General features: G+C 37.9%; 1 protein-coding gene across 4 annotated transcripts in view; it reads right to left on the reverse strand.

The window, feature by feature from the left end:
• The window catches only part of METAP1D (methionyl aminopeptidase type 1D, mitochondrial), a 97,101-nt gene that overhangs the window by 52,742 nt on the left and 24,968 nt on the right, over window positions 1–19,391 (reverse strand). For 2 of the 4 annotated variants that reach the window (XM_058190590.1, XM_058190601.1), the window contains exon 2: window positions 1,018–1,119. The exons of the other annotated variants lie outside the window; for them this stretch is intronic. The gene's annotated coding sequence lies outside the window, so the exon portion shown is untranslated. The remainder of the gene's footprint in view (window positions 1–1,017; window positions 1,120–19,391) is intronic. 4 annotated transcript variants of the gene reach the window in all.

The following is a 19,391-nucleotide window of genomic DNA, read 5'->3' on the forward strand; positions in this document are numbered from 1 at the left end:
TGATCACCAGAATGCATTTCTGAGTTTCCTTATCTAAAAAGTAAGTTTCTGTCAAGATACCCTTTTTGACTGGATAGAAATTTAAGGAAGGATTGGAATAGGAGTAGGGAGTAAACCCACATGCTTTTGAATTCAGTGATATGTGGTCCCAAGAGACATCACTATTCAGAATTGCCCCCATTAAGGTTTTAAATTCTTCATCAGACATAGACCTATATAGCCTAACTTGCTATAAAGATGAGTATAACAGAACAAAGTTTATAATTTTATTTCTCAAGCAAGCTAAAATGATTCCTGATTAAGGATTGAAAATCTGCAGTTTTCCAGATATTTAACTCCAATGTCTATCATCTCCAGCACTCTCCAACTTTTTAGGAGGCATTTAAACAATAGGCACTTCTAACAAGTATCTATCATGGACTGGGAAACATACAACTAATAAAAATCATTGGGAGAGTTGTCCTATTCTCTTTGTAAGTGAATAGATTCTTCCTCTGGGAGATCTTAAAACAGCCGTGTCTTATGTAGCCAGTGTACTGCATGGAACGTTATGGGACAGCACTGAAGAAAAAAATGCCTAGTATTTGTAACTCTCTTAGAGGATACCAACTCCTTCCCCATCAATTTTGTTACCACAAAAATTTTAACAAGCGGACCAAGAGTGGAAAAGTAGGACAATCTTTTGGTGACAAGGAAAGGAAAACGCACAGAAAAGTAATACAGTGTGCAATCTAGGCCATGTGGAAAGCTGATGACGTTTTGCACCTGCCTTGCCTTCTCCTTTCATTAAATCCTTTTATTTTTATTGGGAGAACACTCCCCTTTTCTCACCTTGCCGCTTTTCTTGCCCTCCCTTGTTTTCTTTCCATCATTTTCTTTTCTTCAGAAGGCCAAAGTGCTTCGCGGGACTGGAAACTTGGTAAAATTTCAGGACCGACTTTTTTTTTTTTAATAGAGAGGGACAGCAGGTTCTTTGGGTATCGAAAGGATCTATGTGACTCTAACTGTGGTACCAACCTTAGGACCTGGCTTTCTGGACTTAATGGAAAACAGAATCCAGTAATTTCCCACCACTCCTCTTGACGACGGCCGCATTTTCTTCTATTTTTCATTGCAACCCTAAGAAATACATTTTTAAAAGCAAGTAATCAAATGACAGCAGAACATAGGGAACTATTCCTGTTCTGTGGTTGTTACTTATAAGACAGGTTTTAAAACACACTGCACAGAAAGCCAAATGTTATGAATTGCTGTATAAAGGTAGAAGAAAACAGGATTATAATCCGGACGGTCCAAAGAGGTTGCATCCGCTTGCTTTGGCAGATCTTATCGGGTGGGTATTAATAAGAGATAGTTTTCTTGGGCTCTAGATGTGGATCAAGTCCCCAGCTCCCTCTTGCGACTGCCAAGAGCTGTAGCAAGGTATTTTTCTTTGCTTTTAATTACAAGCAGAAAACAACTTGCAAAGCTCTGGTTTTCTCTCTCTCTGAGGATTCTACAGCAGCTGTTTAGGCGCAAATGGAAACCTGCTTTGATTTAAACCACAGAATGCAACCATCGGCAACAAGGCATACCATATCAGAAAGCACTATGTAATCTAATGCAACCTAAACTCCAAAAAATTAATCTTTTTTTCCACTGTGTTAACATAAAACGTTGTATTAGAAAACACAATTAAAAAACCTGATTGAGGTAAATCATCTTGGAGAGCTTTTCAGAGAAACTGAAATCTTAATTGCACTAGATTTTTTTCCTTGGCAAAGAATGTTGTTTTAAATCTTCAAATCTGCCTAGTTTCACAACTATTTGCCATATTACCGCCTTCTTCAATCACTGACTGCATTCTTCAGTCCAATTCATAATTCTGTCTCCTATTTTATAAAAATCTCGGTGGTTGTCAAATTATGTCAAATAAGATAACCAATATCTAATATCTTTTTCATGCATTAAACCATTTAGTGTCTTAAATACATTTCTCTAAGTGGATCACACATTGTTTTAGAAATTGTACATGGTTTTTTAGAAACTTTTCAGAAAGACTATGTAACATTTTAGTTTTAAAGTATTTTACCAGGTTTAATATTTCCTTTGAAAAAAATGTCCCTACAAGTGGTGCTGTATGTTGATTATTTACCATCTTATTTTAGGAACAGCAAGCCATGGTAGATGCTAGTGAACAAAACAAACCATTTAGAATGTGTTTGAAATTTTTTAAAAAACCCATCAGCATTTCTTTACTGCTGAAATAATAAATCAGAAAAAAATATGTTTGTGCCTTCTGTAAATTTGATAGCTCTCAATATATCTTTATGATATTAAACAATATTTAGTTAGCAGGCTTAATCTTCAAGATTTCATTTCCCTCAATTCCATTCATGAAAAATATACTAGATAATAATTTCTCTTGACTAAAGATATTGTACAGAAATGGTCTGACAATAAACATAGAAAATATATATTTTTATTTTTATTGCACTTATTGTGCCTCACATTTATTATCCTTTTTTATTCTAGGTTTATTTTAATTGTTATCTGTTCATGCGTGTTAAATTATATAATGAAATGCTCCCATTTCACTCACTTAGTTGTAAGGATTTTTATGTGTATTCCATAATGACCCTTAATTAAGGAAATTTTAGTAATTCACATATGATTTTTCTTCTGGTCAACAAGATTCATTTTGACCCTACCCCAACAGACTTAATTTAATAGTAGCAACAATAATTACTTCATGTTTTAAAGAGCTATAAGAATCAGAAAACCACATAATTTCAATTTACATTAATGCAAATTCTCTCATGTTTCATCAAGCTATTTAAAAACTTGTTTGAACTTCAATCAACATGCTAAAAGGTTACCACAGTAGATTCTCAGTGCAATGGCAGGAACTAAATTTTATATAATTTATGCGTCTATTTCAGTATCTATCCATTTATGCCCACCCATATATATTCAAATGCCAAAAATTGAACTCTTCAAAATGCTGAACTATATTAGTACAAGTTGCAAATATCATCCATGTACCAAATCATAAATAAATAATTGAAATGATATTCAGAACAACGGCCATCAAGCTATCCAAGATAAGGAATTGATTACTGGATGAACAGACTTTTGCTCAGTCAAGCATAAAATTACTTGCTTTATCTGCGACTATCATGCTGACATAGTTAACATTTACCCACACAAGTTTAATCTCGTTGATTAATTCTCTCTCTTTTTAAAAAATAAAATCATTTGCAACAGGTATGACAGTTTTAAATTTGAAAAAGAACACAGAATGACCATGGAGTCTAACAAATTAAATTGACAGATATACATTTTAATTGGTTAGCTATTCAAGTTTTTTTTAAAATAGAGTTACCAAATCTTGCAATAAGAAGTAACACACATTTTATGAAGGAAAGTCCCAAAATGCTCAGTGACACAGTGATCTGTGTAAATAGAAGAGAGGGATTAATGCACATATGCTTGAAAGCCACCCCATATAAATGATAAAGGCTATTTGCAACTCTTTGTAACCTGTGCAAGAGAAGTGAGGCTCACATTTCACATGCAATAACCTGCACATTGGTAGAAGAAAAGAACAACACAGGGAGTGCCTCAGGCAGAAGCTTAAACTGATTGGACATAGAAGGAAGCACAAGAACTCTTGAAATTAAAGAAAAGCAAATTTACTCTGTTGACAGATGTTGGTTACATCAAAGCAATGAAACAACTTTTTTCTTCCTTGAAAGTTAGCTACTATAATCTCATTATCTGCATGCCTAATAGCTTTATCTATACCTTAGATGTGTGTGTGTGTGTGTGTGTGTGTGTGTTTCACATCCACCCACAGATTTATAACTAGTGTCTGGCAGTAAGCAGGCTTATTTAAACAACAAGGCATTCACATGGTCATGTCTGCACACCCGTGCTGGTCACGCCATCCATAGCCTTTAAGTTCTAGGGGTTAACTACTTTGGCAGCCAAATAAAACACTGTGTGAGCTGTGCAATTACAGACACAGTCAAAGGGCAGGCTCTATTTTGAAATCTATTTGCACAGACAAGGTCTTCCAATTTAACTTGCAGGAAACAAGCTGGTAAAGAAAGTCTCCTTTTCTCCAGATGCTTTGCACTCTTCTCTGTGGCCGGAAACCATGCTATGGACAGATTCTTACAAGAAATGTTTAGCCCCCAAGGAAGATAATTCTGCATTTCTCCTCCCGCTCCCCCTCCTTGAGGACTGATCCAGCAGGCAGGAACCCTCCCAACCTACCCTGCTTCTCTCATGCAACCGTATTAAGAAAAAAAATTATTCAGAATGCTTAACACCACTTTCATGCCTTCAGTTTTTTTAATTGAACAGAAGATATGCACAGAACTTCTAAAACATCTCTGAAGTCATCAGTTTTTGAGTGGGAGGCCATTGGGCAAGATGCCAATCACATCTGTTCCCCTAGACTTAAAAAAAGGAAGATTTAAGTCACATCCTTGTCACTAATAATGGCTGCGTATTTGCTTAATCTTTCCCTTTGCTCCTCTACATCAGAAGTCCCCAATCCCTGGTTTGGGGACTGGCACCGGGCCGTGACATGCCTGAAACTGGGCTGCACAAACAAGCAAAGTCCCATCCACGGGATACTGGCAACACATAAAACCACGCCCCCTCCGGTCTGCGGAAAAGCCTCTCTCCACGGAACGGGTCCCTGGTGCTTACAGGCACGTTGACCATTTTTCATGGGAAAAATAAACTTGAAAAAGGGGCAAATCTGAAAGAGGGAAAGAAACAGTTGTTTGTGTTTATAACTCTGATTTCGCAAAGGAAAATTCAAGAGGAAAATCAAGGAGATAAACCATTCAATTAAATAAACCTAAAGGGCAGCTTTCTGGTATAAAGGACTGTCCTTTATAATAAGGGATGTATGGTCACTGTAATTATAGCTGTCCAGAAGGAAATAATTCAAGGCATCTCTTCAATCTTCCCATGTTGTTTGCCCACATTGGTGAGTTGGGAGCCATTAAGGAGAAGGAGGAGGACTATGCCTATGATCCTTAAGACCATAAAAGCAGATCTCCCCCTGTAGGGATACAGAGCTTGGCAGATGTTTTAAGAGCACTGGTGTCTTGTTCTTTTTTTTTTTGTCGTAAGGCCTGGATGCTGCCATGGGATGATTCAGAGTACGGGTTGCAATTTGAGCAGCACTGAACATGCTGGATGCCAGTGGGGCAGACATTGCTCACTATATATGATGTTAACATCTAAGTAAAAATAAAAGTAAAGCACAGCATAGTTGAAGAGATGCAGAGAACATCTCAATTAGCTGTATGATTCCCAAGAGTAATAACGAACTGAACCAACTAAACCTTTGGGGTTTCAGAAGCAAAAAGGAGGCCTTAACACAGCGGTTCTCAACCTGTGGGTCGGGACCCCGTTGGGGGTCGAATGACGATTTGCCAGGGGTCACCTAAGACCATCGGAAATATGGGAAGTATACTTGCGAGTCGAAGAATCGCGCTCCAATGGTTGACTCCACAAGCCAGCTGCAGGCTCTTCAAATCGCTAGCCGAATTCGGCTTCAGGCGCGATGAATTAAAAAAGGGAGAAATCTTTGTTCTGATGTCTCCCTCTCAAGCCAGCTGCAATCGCTCCCAATCGCTAGCCTAACCTGGCTTCAGGCGCGATAAACTTAATAGGGGAGGAGTCTCCGCTTTAATGCCTCCGTCCTCAAGGCAATCGCAAGCAGTTCAGATCGCTAGCCAATACGGCTTCAGGCGCGATAAATTCAAAACGAAAATAATTTTATGGTTGGGGTTGCCACATCGTGGGGAATTGTATTAAAGGGGTCACCACATCGTGGGGAATTGTATTAAAGGGGTCGCCACATCGTGGGGAATTGTATTAAAGGGGTCGCAGCACTATAAAGGTTGAGAACCACTGCCTTAACACCTAAAATGGCGGTGGGAGGGGAGAGAAATAGCCCAAGTCAGGGTGAGGAATGATTCAGTTTTTCAATTCTTTATTTTTGTTCAAAAAGTAATTCAAAAGTAAAACACGATCTTACAGTCTGGGACCTCCCAGCTCTGGGATTGGAGTTTTGGGGACCATCAAAGAATCCCCGAGGTTATGATAAAAAATGTCCTTTCCCCAGTGTCCATAAAGCTAGTATTAGACCCTGCATTAATTCTTTTTTTAAAAAATTGCTTTTATTATGCATTTTCCTTCGTTATACATAACGTTTCCATTTTTGCAACGGCAGAGATTCTGTATCGAATCTCTTTTAAATACACATAGTTTTATACACACTATAATTATAACCATTTTTCTCATAATATGAGAATAATACATACAATGTAATCTTCCCTTCTAATCGCCCTATACAATTTAATCTATAATCAAGTATAATCCAGTAATAATATTGCTTATGGTATTATTGTTTTATACACACACACACACACACACACATGTTTATGTATGTGTATGTGTATATATACATATGTATGTGTGTGTATGTATGTATGTATATATACACACACACACACACTTTTATTTTATTGATCTTCCTTAATTATAAATTACTAACTTCTGCTTCTATTTTCTAACCATTTATAAAATACGTCCCGTTAAATAGTACTCTATTTCCTCTTTATCCTTAATTTTCATCCTTAACCTGTCCGTTTTGGCACAGTCTAATATTTTCTTTATTACCTTTTCATCTATAAGTATATTTCCATTTTTGTGCATACATAATTCTCGCTGCCGTTACCACATGTAATATTAAATATGTAGTTCTTTTATTATACTTTCCCGGTTTTGGGGGCCACCACTGAATCCCCGAGGTTATGATCAAAAAAGTCCTTTCCCCGGTGTTCATAAAGCTAATATTAGGCCCTGCATTAATTTTTGAATTACTGCCAGAATTACTGCCTACTACTTCCAATTCAGGACAAAAGGATGAGGAGCCAAGAACATGGATTAAGTTAGGCCAGATTATGCCAATCAATAGCAAATCCATCCTAAACAGGGATCAAAATGTATCTTTATCTATAGATGGAAAGATGTCTCCTCTCTTGTAGATCAGAACAAAAATAGACACTAGCCTGAATGGCATATTACTAATTTCATATAGTGTCTGTGCTGATTAAAAGGGCTTGGCTATAAAAAAAGAAGTTTCAATTTCAACTGTTGCACTCTTACTATGTGCCCTTGTTATCCTAGATATCATCCTTTTAGAGAACTTGGAAAAGCTATGAAAATACACCTCCCACCCATATCCAATATTACCTATGATTGTCCCATAAAGAAGCAAGGCACAGGCTGAAGAATCTGTGTATCAAAATTACAAAAAGATTGAGCTACAGGTAGTCCTCGACTTATGACCACTTCTTTAATAGCCATTCAAAGTTATGAGGACACTGAAAAAAGTGACCTACGATTGGTCCTTGCATTTATGGCCAAGATCAAAATTTGGGCACTTGGCAACTGGTATGTATTTATGATGGTTGCAATGACTCCAGGTCACATGACTGCCATTCCTGACCTTCCCAGGTGGCTTCTGATAAGCAGAGTCGATGGAAGAAACTGGATTCGCTTAATGATAACAAAAAATGGTCATAAAATTAGGTGTGACTCACTTAATAACTACATCACTTAGCGACAGATGTTCTGGTTCCAATTGTGGTAATGAGTCGAAGTCTACCTGTTCTTCAGTTTTCAGTTCTGTGGAACTGCTAGCTAGCATATCATTAAATGGAAGCAAGCAATTTCTAATGATCATACTCTGGTCACAGCTTTTTCTTATTTTTAAATTAACTGAAGCAGTCACTTAGCAAAGTATTGGATTAAAAAGAACAGAATGATAAGAAAACAACATGGAAGTAAACATTGGGAAAAAGAGAAAATCAATTTGGGAGGTATATATAAACTTATTTAGTATCTGAGAAAGAGTTACTATTATTTTAACCATCTATCAGGCATTTCTATCAGGAAAAACATCTGTAAAGAGAAGCCAAGAAGCTAATCATCTGGCAACTATTTTATTGATAACATTTAAAAAAATGGAGATGAGATCTGAATAAACCATTCATTTTGAAAGGTTTGTAATTTTTTTTCAACCCGAGCTATGCCACATACTTTTGGTAAATTGAACTAAAGAAGAGATGGTTTAATTTTCTACCATTTTGCAAGAATAAATATGGCAGCTAACAAGGTTAATTAATTTTTTCCCTTGAAAAAGTAGCGCCTCAGAAACACTTTTAGTTTCTCTGTAAAAGAAAATGCTTCTCTGCATTCAAGAAAACTTAAAATCAAGATTTGACAATATCAAAACATAAATTACATAGATGATGTATATTTGATAGCTCTAGAAAATGGGTTATATCTTGCTCGGATAGCTGCCAGAGATGGTTTTTTTTTTAATTTATTTCTTTTTGTCACAACAGTATACACAAACAATTGTCATAGATAAAACAACGTATTTTGAAGAAAATATACATATATGTAAAAAAAATATGCATCAACTATATCAATTTGATATGATGAAGGGAACAATAGGACAGGAACGGTAGGCACTTTTGTGCTCTTATGCACGCCCCTTATAGCCCTCTTAGAAATGGGGTGAGGTCAATAGTAGACAGTTTTTGGTTGAAGATTTTGGGATTTTGAGTAGAGACTATGGAGTCAGGTAATGAGTTCCAAGCATTAACAACTCTGTTACAGAAGTCATATTTTCTGCAATCAAGTTTGAAGCGGTTGACATTTAGCTTGAATCTATTTTTTGCTCTTGTAATATTGCGATTGAAGCTGAAGTAGTCTTTTATAGGAAGGATATTGCAATAGATGATTTTGTGTGTTAAACACAGGTCATGTCGAAGTCGACGGAGTTGTAAATTTTCTAATCCCAGGATTTCAAGTCTGTTGGTATAAGGTATTTTGTTGTTTTCGGAGGAGTGAAGAACTCTTCTAGTAAAATATTTCTGGACTCTTTCTATTGTATTTATGTCAGAGATGTGGTATGGGTTCCAGACGGATGAGCTGTATTCAAGAATAGGTCTGGCAAATGTTTTGTATGCTCTAGTTAGTAGTGTAGAGTTTTTAGAAAAGAAGCTGCGTAAAATTAGATTTACAACTCTTAGGGCTTTTTTCGCTATGTAGTTGCAGTGAGCTTTGGCATTAAGGTCATTTGATATGAGAACTCCAAGATCTTTGACAGGGTGGGGGTCATCAGTTAGGTAATGTCCATCAAGTTTGTACTTGATGTTAGGGTTCTTTTTTCCAATATGTAAGACTGAGCATTTGCTGGTTCTTGTTTTGCTTCTCTCAAGTCAGATAAGCAAAATTGCATAGCCTACTTAGCCACAAATACCAAATACAGGCTCCATAATACACACTGCATATAATGCAATATATATGTTTTATTCTATACAGGCCATATAATATGCTATAACCTATCTGCTATTTTCCACCATCATAATGGCCATTTTGGCTAGCTAGGCAGAATAAAGGTTAATTAATAGAAATGGAATAAAAAGTAATGGCACACAAACATGGTCACAAAAATAGTGATTTGGAATGCATATGCAAAGCAGCAGTTTTATTATACTACTCCATTACCCACTAATTATTAATCCAAAGGTCAATAGTTTGAACTGGATGGATAATGCATTTTGGAGTAAATTATTTAAAATGCAAGTGAAAGTGGAGGGAAATGGACCAGCCTAGGTTTATTTTCATATCAATTGAAAGGGTTTGTCAAGTCTCGCATTATTCAATGTATTACTGCATAACTAGAAGGATTCTAGTTTTAAAGCCTAGGACAATCTTCTTCAGACTGATGTCTCCAAATATGTGGAATGGCCATTCGCACTGATGATAAGATGCAATCTTACATGCTTGGGGGCTGTCAGATTAAGAAGATTAGGAGGAGTGTGGCTGTTTGATATGTGGTGAACAAAGGATTATTATCTATTACTATTGTATCCTTGTACTTGATCCTGGACATTGATAGTTTCTTGATGGTTCTCTGGAATGTTAATTATTTCAACACAATGAAGCATCTGATAAGCATTACAGTGAGAAATTTGAGAAGTAAAGTTCTATCCCATTTGTAGAGCATGCCAACATGGAAAATGGGCAAGACATTATTTTATTTCTTCAAATATTTTACTAAGGCTTCTGGAATAGTCAGATTAACTGCAGTCAAATATTGGACAAATCCCAAGTATGAAAATGCATCTCTCTAGCACTGAGTGCGTAGGCATGAATGCCATTCTGATCCCTTCCTTCCAGGTGATTGTATGGTTTGACAAAGCCAAAAAATGAAAGCTGGAGAGGATGCAGGAGCATAGGCCTTGTGATCTCAGAGTCAGACCCATATGCCTCCTTGCACCAGTCTAAGCATGCAATGTATTTCTGCTCCTGTAACACATGTGGCACTCGTGCTTCTGGCTGACCACCCACGGTGTATAATGGACCACTAATTTTACCTAACCGTAGTTTTATGAACACACAAATTGAGGCAGCTATCAAAGTTTAATTCAGAACTTATTAGACTTCACAACAGCCTCAAATTGAACAAGGATTCTTCAGACACTCTTCTCAGTGAACAGATAGTTTTGTTCATATCTTCGCTTACGTACTAAAATTTCCTTTGTGGTTATGTAGTAACTTACATGTCATCTTGACATTTCCAGTTGTGATACAGCTTATTTTAATTTCCTCACTCTGTTGTTTAACATTCTTCAGAAAGCGTGGTGTCTGAGGACATTGGGTTTTGGGGTGGGGTGGTTTTTTTGGGTTTTTTTGCAGTTCCCCGTGCTAGGCAGGAAAAAAAGTAGGACGGCAGAAAATTGGAACATGCTAGAGAATCAAACTCCTATGTAAATGTATATATATTTATCCTAATTATGTGCCCTCTAGATGTATTGAGCATGAAATCCTGCATTTCCAGCTAAGACATAGGAGTGATGGGGGTTGAATTCTACAGCTACACATCTGGAGAGCACTGGGTTGGGGAAGGCTGCTGAACAGGAAGGATGACAGCCTAAGGGTCTTCTACTCCAATAATAACAACATTCAAGTAATCGTGCCTGGGTCATGACAAATTATGACCCTTCCCCCAGAGTCCCCTCAGGAAGTTGGCTTGGAGTCGCTTTTTTATCAATGGCAATTGATACTGTGCAACTTTAACAAGCCTGGAAGACAGAAGACGTCTCATTTTACACTCTTAAAAACAAATTCAGAAATCTTCCCCCGATGATTGCTGTAGCAGTTGTTCAGAATTTGGTGATTTGTTTTTAGAGAAGACAGTAAGATTAGTTAAATTAATGCTTCATTAAACATAATGCTCTAGCAGCCAGGGAGGAGAATAACCATAGCAAAGCTTTATGAGCCTCTATCATTCATGTATTCACCAAAGGGAATCCATTGTCTATTAATAAAACCATGACTAGATGTGAAGGGCTTTCTATTTTTAAAAACTGAGATTCTTAACATATTTTTTTTTTAAAAACACCGCTGGTATTTCTTTGATGAAAGATATATATCTTTACTCTCAACGTAGCAAAAAGATTCCTCAGAAAGCAACAATCTCTGTACTTTTTTTCTCTGCCAAGATTACACAAATAGCAAATTTTAGTCTTGTGCAGAATAAGGCAGAGCGCTGATAAATGAAACATTGGATCCAAAGGCTGGACAGAGCATTTTTTAAAAAAGGCTTCACACATGGTTATTACCAAGGGAATAAAGGCTCAAACAAGCCAATGACATCTGGCAAATTTCAACTTTTAAAAACCTAGTTAAAAACAGCCTATTAAACTGCCAGCACTTCACTTAAAATGGGAAAACCTTAACATGTTTGTGAGAAAGTACAGATTGTTCCTATATTTAATGCATTAAAGGATTTAAAATCCAACCGACATGGCAGGAAGCAAAAATTTCCACTGTCACTATTACAAAACCCATAAACCTCTCTGTCAATTGTAATAGGGAACCATTGCTCATCAGGTCTAATATTTAGATTTTTAAATTATGTACACAACCCTCCTAAATGAACTGATGTTAAGGTAAACAATGGTTAGAAATTTGGGACCCTAACTGCCCACTGGGAACATATTAATGAATATTTTCAGATCTCCATACAATTTACCTGGAAAAATTCTTATTATCTATTGTAAAAGTGAAAACAAAAATAATTATAACTATAAAAACTATTGCTGTGTGTAAAGCTCATTACACTTGAAGTCCAGCATGCTAATACATACAAATGGGTGTGTGTGTTACGGGAGTAATTCCTTCAATGCCATTGTTTTAAGGTTAGTTCATAATACTGTACTCTCCTAAAGCACCTTTAATGAATATATTATTTCCTTTACAAAAAACACCAAGGAACAAAACTGTAAGTGGATGCTGCAGATGCAGGAAAATATTTTTTTGACTTTGCATATCCAAGTGATTGTTAGCATTCTTGCACCAAATAAAGCACATTATAATTCAGCAAGAGTGACTTTGTGATACTAACTTCAATACACCTGAGCAACTGCAATAACAGTTGTTGAAATCTGAAAGGAAGCTTTTAATAAAAAGCTGCTTGTTTGGAAATGACATCTAGCAGTGAGTATTTCCTTCTCTATGTCAGGTTTGGTTAATTACCTGCATTATCTTGTTTTATAAGCAGCAGTTGAAGCATCAGAAAACACTATTTTATACATTATGGGGTTAACCTCCTATCGAGAAAGAATTTACCAATGCAAGTTACAGGTATAAATTTCTCAGCAGTCAGCATGCCCATGAAAAGGAGTATATTTTAGATAACTTTGATTCCACTGTAAAATTAAAGTATTTCCCCCCAAAATTTAAACAAATACATTTACATGTCATTTGGGGTGTGCAAACTAACAGAGCCGTGGGTGGGCAGGGATGTGGTGGGTGAAACCAACAAGCTGCCTGACATTTTTAAGATGCAGATGGAGTTTGAAAATATATTTTTGTATCACAAATCACATACTGTGCAAAGAAAAGGCAAAAGTCCAATAGGGACCAAAGTTTGGCGCCTTTATTGTTAATGTTTGTTTTCATGTCAAACCACCATTAAAATGTTTCATTTTTGGATATCTAGAAATATTTTTCCATATGTGTGTGGCATTTGATTAGCTGAATACACTTTTTTGTTATAGCCATACATTTTTCTTTCTTTATTGCATAAAAAGAATCCATGTTTATCAAAAATTGTGATGCAAGTAAAATTGTTTACTTTCTCAGCACTATCAACATGCATCATTTCTGATAGATAAAAAGCAAGCACTCCATAAAAATTGCTCAATCACTGTGAATCATACAAGGTAAAATATACATAAACCCAAGCACGAGAAGGAAACTATATTAGATGCAAACTGAACACAAGGTCCCCAATATAACATACAAGAAACAAATAATTATAAATCACTTACACATCTTACAAAACTGTCAAAAGGTGACTAACCCCCAAAATCACACAGAATAACTTCAGCATCCTTAAGTTTACATATATTTTGAAGTGCTGCAAATTATGTCCCTTTTTATAACATTATTGAGTTTTATTTTAAAAGCTCTAAATGTTTTCTTTGTTTCCTAACTGCTGCTGAAAATGATTTTTCCCATCTCAATTATTGATAATTTGCCTTTTAAAATTAAAGATAAACTGTGCTATGAAAAAAATCAATGTGTTTCATTTTCACGAATTAATATTACTAAGTTAAAGTGGAACACAAAATGGTATATAAACTATTAACATCAATTAGTTTATCACAAATGGATTTTCATCACAAGAAAGCAGGAGGAGAAAGAAAAGCTAAGCGACTTATTTCTCAGGAGACACATATGGGATTGTGCTGTGAATTATCCATTGTAGCTAAATTAATAATAGTATTTTTAGCATATAGCCCTTCTTAATGCCGACAGTAAACATGGTTGAGTAATATTTTATACTATTATTAGTGCTAAATGCTATATAATTATTTCATAATTTAAAACATACTTGCATAGTTCACTGGCCTGAAAGCTTAAAATTTAATGTTTGGTGTGTATTTCATTTTTCAGCTGAACACTGGATATTATCCAATGTTAAATGGGTCAAGAGTATTTTCTTATTAACATTAATCATTCAAACAGTTAATGTAAAACAAAGTGATGAAAATATGAAAATTCTTTTTAAAACCACTCGCGTATACTACCTCCAAATTCTAGGCAAATTAAAAATTAAAAAAGGAGGCATTTGTGTTCGCACTTGAGGGACTATATTTCCACTGTGATTGGTAGGATCAATGGATTGTCAGCACACATGCACGCAAACAGGCAGACACTGACCCACTGTTTGTTTTTCTCAAAGGAAACTTGCCTCAGTGGCAAACATGAAGTAGAGAAAAATAGATACAGGCGTTTATTGGTAAGAATTCAGATTGTGACTGAAGAAAATAAGATGAGGCTGAATGGTTCCCACAAAGCATGAAGTCTGCAGCTTCCATTCTCAAACGAAGAGACTGTCGTGTGTAAGGCCAACTTAGTAAATTGTCAGGACATTGTAATCTGTAAATAAATATTAGTGTGCAGAAGTGAATGACTGAGCATGCAGTGGGCCGGTCAATACAAATAAAGACAGTCTTGAAAAAAAATTTAGAAGCATCCAGCTCTCACAGATCAACTCTTTCAGTCCTGGCCTGTTGCTATCTCTAATTCAGACATTGCAAGATTTCCTCTTGTTATCCAAGGAACTCACATATTTTAATCCAGTTAGTAGGCTTTGTTCAAAATACTTGGAGTTTTGTTTTACTCCTTACAACCATGCAAACAGCAATGCATTTTTTTCCTCCTTTAGAACATAATAGAGTGGAAGGGACCTTAGAGGTCTTCTAGTCCAACCCCGTGCTCATGCAGGAGACCCTATACCCATGATGGCGAACTATGGCACATGTGCCCGAAGTGGCACGCGGCATCGCCTGTTCCTCTTCCGGGTTTCTGGCGCGCATGTGTGCGCGATGATCGGCTGGCATTTTTGCATGCAGCAGTGCCGGAAACTAGAAGAGCTGGTCTTCCGTTTTCCTGTGTGAGCGTACGTGCTGGCCAGCTGATCATCGGTTGCGCATGCGCATCAGAAACCCAGAAGAGTAGCTGGCTGAAACCGGAAGTTCAGTAGCTGAAACCGGAAGTTCATTCTCAGGCACATGCATGCACCCTGGGCAGCTCCTGTTCTGGGTTGCGGCCCTGACGCCTGTCAGTAAAGGTTCGCCATCACTGCCCTATACCATTTCAGACAAGTGGTTGTCCAGTCTCCTTAAAAACTTCAAGTGATGAAGCGCCCACAATTTCTGAAGGCAAGCTATCCCACTGGTTAATTGTTCTCACTGTTAGGAAGTTTCTCCTTAATTCCAGATTGCTTTCAACCATTCAACCATCTGGAGCTTTGGAGAATAAATTGACCCCCTCTTCTTTGTGGCGGCCCCTCAAATATTGGAATACTGCTATCATATCACCCCTAGTTCTTCTTTTCTCTAGACTAGCCAAACCCAAATCCTGCAACTGTTTTAGTCTCCAGGCCTTTGATCGTATTAGTTGGTCTTCTCTGAACTTTTTCCAAAGTCTCAACATCTTTTTTGTAGGGTGGTGACCAAAATTAGTTGCAGTATTCCAGGTATGGTTCTTACTAAGGTTTTATAAAGGGGTAAAAAACATTTCACGTGATTTTGATTCTATGCCGCTGTTTATACAACCAAGGATTGTATTAGCTTTTTTGGCTGCTCCTGTACACTGCTGGCTCATATTCAAGTGATCTTCCACTAGGATTTCAAGGTCCTTTTGACAGTTACTGTTTTTGAGTCAGGTCTGTACCTTTGGTTTTTCTTCCTAAATGCCTACATTTTCCTCCTTCACATTACCATCTTTAATTATCTAATGCATTTATTTGCCCATTCTTCTTTGTTTTCAGGATTGGCTGAAACACACACATTTCACAGCTCAATACAAATTTCATTTCACAACAGAGGTCATTGATTACCTTAATTTCACCAATGAGCTACTGGAACTACTTAATTCATAGAGACTTACACACCATTTCACCAGTTCTGTACTACGCAGTTTCTGTGCAATAGCTCCCAAATCCAAGAGCATAAGGAATCCGCTTGTGTTAGACCATAATATATAAAGTTTCTGCTGTGTGAGCTCAGCCACTGTAATCTGTAAATCGTGCCTTATAGTTTTATGTTTTGTGTGAACCAGGCCTCCAGAGATGTGTTCAACCAAGGGCCATGTTATATGATAACCTGTTTGCCTGCTTCACCTGCCCTTGCCTTCTCCAACCTTTCTCAACCTAGTCTATGTGAGTATGTTGGATTTCATCATCTATTGGTTATACCAAATGAAGATAGGAGAGTTATGAGGGGCCCCATGCAGGAAAAGAGTAATTTACTTTGACTGGCAGCAATTCTCCAGAGCCCCCGGGCTAAGATCTTTGCTATCATCTGCTTCTTGATCTCTTGACTTGGAGAAGTTAGGAACTGAACTTGAGGAACTGAACACCTCTGTACACAAAGCATATCCTGTAATATTGAACTATGGGCTATTCCTCCATTAACTGAGGCCAAAAATAAAAAAATAAAAAGATATGTTCTATCTTCCAAATATCTGAATGCTACTCCCTGCCCTGGGGATGGGATGAGCAGAGAACTGTGTACATCAACCCACATGAAATATAGCACAAGGATTTTGCTACATTATCTCACCCATCATGTTTCCCACCCCCCCTACTCTGAAGCAGCCTCGAAACTCCACATAGAGTCATAAAAAATAAATTGCATCAAATCACTGGGTGCAATGGCATGGAATGATGACATTTGATCGCAACCCCTGCTAGGTTAACTGGTGATGAAGGAGCTGTTGAAGGACACTTGCCTGGGTAGAAATGAGAGAGAAATAGAAGGCCCTACATCTCTATAAAAGCGCACACAAAGGATTCTGATGGGAGATTTCACACAATTGCTAACACTGAAAAGCCACCATGGGATATTGTTTTGGCAGAGAAGTGATTGGGCTGACCTGATCTCGTTATTTTGCAGTCATGCAACAAACCCGTTAAACTAGTCCAAACCTGATCAGATGTGTCACCCCCTGGTGACACTTCACTTTCTTGATTAAGATGGCAAACTTGCCACTTTAACCCAAACTGGCTGAAAGGTCTTTGTTAAACAGTAACAGGTATAAATGAAAGGCTGGTTTCTTTTTCCGTGGAGTCACCTAGAATTACAAAACTTACTGTAAGCTGCGGAATTACAAAAAAAAACCCCAAGAAGATAAATAAATTACCAATATTTTCTTGTAATCCATTGGACTTTTATAGTCAAAAAAGGACAAACATGCCATTGTATACAAATTACCGTATTTTTGCAATATTTCAGGAGCCTTAGAGTTTCCTGACCATCCGAAATACAACTATTTCAGAAATCTGCAGCAACCTGCCATCTCCTTGCTGCCTAAGCATAAATTTCCATTAAGCAACAGATACCTAGGGACCAAGTTACCCCATGCCTATACCCCAGAACCTGGAGGTGGCCTATTTTTATTCAACACTAGGAAAAGGAGAAAGGAATTCTAAGCTCTGATACAGGTAGTCCTCGACTTACGAACACAACTGAGCCCAAAATTTCTGTTGCTATGTGAAACATTTGTTACGTGAATTTTGCCCCATTTTATGACCTTCCTTGCCACAATTGTTAAGTGAATTGTTAAGTTATTAACATGGTTGTTCAGTGAATCTGGTTTCCCTATTGTCAGAAGTTTGCAGAAACTGAACACATGACCCCAAGGTACTGCAACCGTCATAAATGTTGCCAAGCATCTGAATTTTGATCTTGTGGCCAAGGGGATGTGGTAACGATCGTAAGTGTGAAACATGGTCACAGAACGAACTGTTGCAAGTCAAGTACTGTACTGTACTAAATGCTTCTTCTCTTTAAGAAAAGAAGAGAGGCAAAGATAGGATAACCAGTGGGGAGAAAGTCTAGTTAGATTTATCTGCGTAGAGACAGTAAGCTCTGAAATTAGCACCTGTAGATTACCACAATACATATGCACATCTACATTGTAAATTTGTTTTTAGAGCAAGCAGCAAGCTTCTAAGTGCCAGGGCACAAGGGTTAGAAGAACCTAGTGACTAAACAATGGGATGGGCAAAGAACAGGTGTCCACAACTCGTACTTTGAAGAAGAGAAAAAAACAACAACCCAGCTGGTGTTTTGCTGCCATGTATTGTAACAACCATGGAAAATGGCTTAGATAACTTCAGCAGCTCCAATCTCTTTAATCAGCAGGTAGGCAATTAATCATCTATTCAACAGGCTTCTCTGAGGGCCCTATTTTGTGACTCTTTTTTATTCAAAACAGGTGTATTAAAAATAATGTTAAAAGTGCTTGGATTGCAGCACCAACCGCTCTGCATTTCATATACTGCTCTGCATTACCTGTCCTCCTCCAAATAAGTCCATCTTCTGTGTTAGAGAGAGAGACTGGGGCATACGGTACTTCAGGGAGAATCTATCACCACTCAAAACAAACAATATGAAACTAATTTTCATAGGGAAGAAACGGGTGAGAAACAGTCCCGAGAGGCAATTTGTTCCTGCCAAAGAATGAACTTTTGTAGTAAGAGTAATGTCGTGTCCCACTCCTCCGCTGACGGCCGGGTCGGGGAAGTCCGTATCAAGCGTGCCTCTGCAGCTCTGCCAAAGTCCTATCAGAGTTCTCAAGGCAGGCAGGAGACCAGGAAGTGACTTCAGCAATCCAAGTTAGACTTTGCCTGACTCAGAGAATGCCAGAAAGCAGATCCTTTATATAGGCCATGGGGTGTGGCTCCATGACTCAGCACTTATCCAGGCCTGCCCCTCCCTTCCTTTTGCTGACGTCGCCTCTCAATTCTCCGGAAGCGAGGATCTCTCCAGCCTCCAGGTGTTGGCAATCTGGCTTCACATTCTTCAGGCTCACATGCTGTGGGGGAGGGGTTTAGTTGCTCCATTTGCCTGGGCATGGTGCCAGGACTGGGGGCTGAAGGTACGTCAGGCCCTTTGTCTTGCTCGGCCTGTCCGGGCATGGTGCCAGGGCTGGGGGCTGGAGGCATGCCAGGACATTCTTCCGAACTATCAGCGTCCGGCAGGAGATAAGAGGGGCCCGGCTGCGGCAGGGGGAGCGGGCGAGACACAACAAGTAACTATCAAGGCAGTTTTGTGTTTGTTGAAGCTCACAGAATGTTTCCTTAGGTTCTGCACTTTTTGTTTTGCATATTTCCAGCAGATGACATTGCATATTGTCTGTGTAGTTGTCACTAGCCAGTGTTGATCGGTCTGGAATATAATGCTAGAGACTAGACAGACTTTTTGTGCTGGTTACCCAAA

This window comes from Ahaetulla prasina, chromosome 1 (assembly GCF_028640845.1).
Source record: "Ahaetulla prasina isolate Xishuangbanna chromosome 1, ASM2864084v1, whole genome shotgun sequence".
NCBI classification, from domain to species: domain Eukaryota; kingdom Metazoa; phylum Chordata; class Lepidosauria; order Squamata; family Colubridae; genus Ahaetulla; species Ahaetulla prasina.